This window comes from Arachis ipaensis, chromosome B06, assembly GCF_000816755.2.
Source record: "Arachis ipaensis cultivar K30076 chromosome B06, Araip1.1, whole genome shotgun sequence".
NCBI lineage: Eukaryota > Viridiplantae > Streptophyta > Magnoliopsida > Fabales > Fabaceae > Arachis > Arachis ipaensis.
Genome location: NC_029790.2, coordinates 55,300,829 through 55,304,777, shown reverse-complemented (window position 1 = coordinate 55,304,777; position 3,949 = coordinate 55,300,829).

The window sequence follows — 3,949 nt, the reverse complement described above, 5'->3', positions numbered from 1 at the left end:
TCCTTCTTTTAGTGATGGGCTTGTCCTCCTCAATGGGAATGTCTCATTCTATGACAATTCTAGCTGAATTGCAAAAGTGACAGATAAGGTGGGGAAAAGCCAGCCTTGCTAAGGTGGAGGGCTTCTCAGCTATCTTGTACAATTCTTGAGGTATTACCTCATGTACCTCTACCTCATTCCCAAGCTTGATGTAATGAATCATGATGGCTCTGTCAATAGTCACTTCTGACCGATTGTTAGTAGGGATGATAGAGCGTTGGATGAATTCCAACCATCCTCTAGCTACAGGCTTGAGATCAAGCCTTCTTAGTTGGATAGGCTTGCCTTGAGCATCCCTCTTCCACTGAGCTCCTTCCACACAAATGTCTGAAAGGACTTGGTCCAGCCTCTAATCAAAATTGACTCTTCTAGTGTAAGGTGTGGGTCTCCTTTCATTAATGGTGGTTGGAGCACCAACCTTACACTTTCCGTGCTGAAATCTAAGAGATGCCCTTGGACCATGGTGCGCCAATTTTTGGGATGTGGGTTCACACTAGTGTCATGATTTTTAGTGACCCAAGCATTAGCATAAAACTCTTGCACCATTAAGATCCCAACTTCCGGGATAGGGTTGGTCAGAACTTGCCAACCTCTTCTCCGGATCTCTTGTTGGATCTCCGGGTACTCATTCTTTTTTAGCCTAAAAGGGACCTCGGGGATCACCTTTTTTTTGCCACTACTTCATAGAAGTGGTCTTGATAAACTTTGGTGATGAATCTCTCCATCTCCCAGGGTTCAGTGGCAGAAGCAACTGTTTTTCCTTTCCTCTTTCTTGAGGATTCTCAGACTTTGGGTGCCATAAGTGTGAATGGAGAGAAAAAAGCAAGGCTTTTCCAATATCAAACTTAGAAGCTTTTCTCGTCCTCGAGTAAATATGCACAAAAGGGAAGAAAAGAGTAGAAGAAGAGAATAGGTAGAGAAAGAGGAAGATAGAATTCGGCCAAGTGGGAGAAATTGTGTTTGAGGTGTGTGTTTGAAGGGTGGTATAAGGGGGTATTTATAGGGTGGGATAGGGTTAGGTTCGAAAATGGAGGGTGGAATGGGTGGGAAAGTTTGAATTTAAAGTGGGTGTGGTTAGTGGGACTTGATGGATGAGAGTGATGAAGGGTTTTAGGAAGAGAAAAAGGTGATGTGGATGTGATTGGTTGAGGGTGTATGGGAAAGGGTGTTTGTGAAAAAGAGAGAAAGTAAGAGAGAGAAGAAGGTGGGGTAGGTGGATATTCTATAGGACCCACTGATCCTGAGAGGCTAGGAAATTTGAATTTCCTGCCCCCTTGTGGGCGTTGAACGCCTAGCCTCTGCCTCCTGGCTTAGAGTTGATTGTATTATATCAAGGTTTTAAAAATTGGACTGGTCATTGGTGCACAAAATAGAACTCTGCAATATTCGCACAGATCGACCGGCAAGTGCACCGGGTCGTTCAAGTAATACCTCAGGTGAGTGAGGTTTGAATCCTACGGAGATTGTCGGATTGAGCAAGCAATGGCTATCTTGTAGATCTTAGTCAGGCGATTAGAAAATATGGTTGTTGGTTGAAAGCATAAACAAAAAGTAAAGGAAACAAAATACCTGATTAGTGTAAGGAATGATAGAGATTCAGTTAAGGCTTCCAAGATGCGTATTCTTTTCGGATTAACTTTTCTCACTGTCTACTTCAATAACGAATGATTCATTCAATGACAGCTGTAATTGACTAACTCATGTAGCATCCTTGTAACGACCCAATTTCTGGTACGTCATGATCATACTAGAAACTGAGCGCTACCAACTTGTGTTCCTAATTATTATCTATTATTTATTATATGAGCCTGATTCATTGTTAAAAACGTAGTTATTTTGCGAGGTACTTTTTTTTTTTAAAACATTTGGATTAATAAACAGAATCATTCATAATTAATTCACAAATAATAATATTAGACTATAGACTTTTAGTTAGACCACCCCTATATATATATATATATATTCAACCCAGGCCCTGACCTGTTCAAGAAGTCCCTAAGCTGGCGCCCAGGCTAGCCTAAACTCTATACTCACCTAGTCCCTCTAAACTACTAATGCGAGGAAAAGTATGTTCTAAGTCTTCAAAACTCAAGTCAGGAGGAACGTTATCAAAAGATGGAACATCATCTACTACTCCTCTGCACGATCAGACATTGCCATATGACGTCTCTCTGGTACCTCATCAAGTAGTCACATAACAAGAGTCTCGCACATAGGATTTAGGCTAAAGTTCGCATACAAATGGGGTGCAGATGTTGGCTGGTCTCATAGTTTATACATATAAACAGAAAACAGAGTTCACTCTAGACTCGAAAGACTACCTAGAGCGGAATCCTCTTTGCAGAACGATCATCAAAGAACTACGAAAAGGTACTCTTGCTTCCATCTGAAGGGGGAAGGGAGAGAGAAGGGGTAAGAACTGGGGAGTTCTTAGTAGGGTCGGGGTTATTAGTTAAGCTCATTAATTCTGTATTGCTTCACAGACGAATAGCAAAATACAGAGAAGTAGTAAACAGAAAATACATATAAATAGAGAAAAAAGAGAAAACAAAAAGCAGAATACAAATAGAAGAATACAAGAAAATAAAACACAGATACAAAGAATAAAATACAAAAAAGGAAAACCATACATTCATACAACAATCGTAACTGAGAAAATGCACAACCAAGTATGATGCATGTCTAGCCCTAGTGCAGGTAATGAGCTCATTTGTCGGTTACTAACCCACTCCCGACATTACCCAGCAACCTCTGTTTGGATAAGGCTTTCCTGTTGGCAGTACCCACTGCAAGCAACCTTTGTCTTGCAGGGCGGCACTTATTAGCCGATATACGCCCAACACACTTACTGTAAGCAACCTCTGTCTTACATGAGTACAACACACTCACTGTAAGCAACCTCTGTCTTACAGGAGCACACTGATATCGATACCTCTGTAAGCAACCTCTGTCTTACAGTAAAGCATTATAGCAAGGTATGTCAGGAACGCATTCTCAGTGGTCGTACCACCATCTGTCTGACTGCTTAAATGCAGCAGATGAACACACAAAAATCTCCAGAGTTGCTTTAATGCAACAAATGACCTTTCAATAGGCCCTCTGCTTGTTCTCTATTCTCTTTATCATATTACTCTTTTCTCTTTATCTTTTTACTCTGCTCTGATTATTCTTTTCTCTGCTTAACGTATGTGTTTAAAGCTTATGTAAATTTTGGTATGAATAGTTAGCGTGTCCCAAGTATAGGTCCATTAAGTCTATATTGAAACAGTTTAACTTTTCATATTATACCTAACCATAGCCGCAACTCAAGGACTAACTAAGTTGCCCTAGTTCGTTCAGTAATCCTCGTCTATTTTTCTGTCATTAAAACTTTACAGACTTTTCTTTGGTTTTTACTTTTTCTTTAACATTTTATATTTGCCTCACTAACATGTTATTACCACTCCCTAAGTGTTTTATGAAGGTAATTATGAGATTCTGCGCTTAAAGTTGTCTTTCTAAAACTTTTACGAAAAACTGCCTTTTCCGCATTATTTTTTTATTTTTATTAAAATATTATTTTTAATTAAATATTATTGTTTAATATTTTATTATTATTTATTATTTTATCATTAAATTTTCGAAAATTATCCCACTTTAACTTTTAACCTTTTAAATTCACTTTTTACCACCCGTAACTTTTAATATTTCTACTTTAACCACCCAAACTTTTAGAAATTACTAAATAACCCCTCAAACACTAAAATAATTACAACCTTGCCCTTTTTAAGGTCTAAAAGGTGTTCTTCAATGTTCTTCATCATACTCAAAGTGTTCTTCATGTTCTTCATAAAGTTTTCAGATTCTTTCTCTGTTTTTACCCGTTTTTCAATCTTTTCAGCAACCGATTTTTACCATAATTCAAAATAAA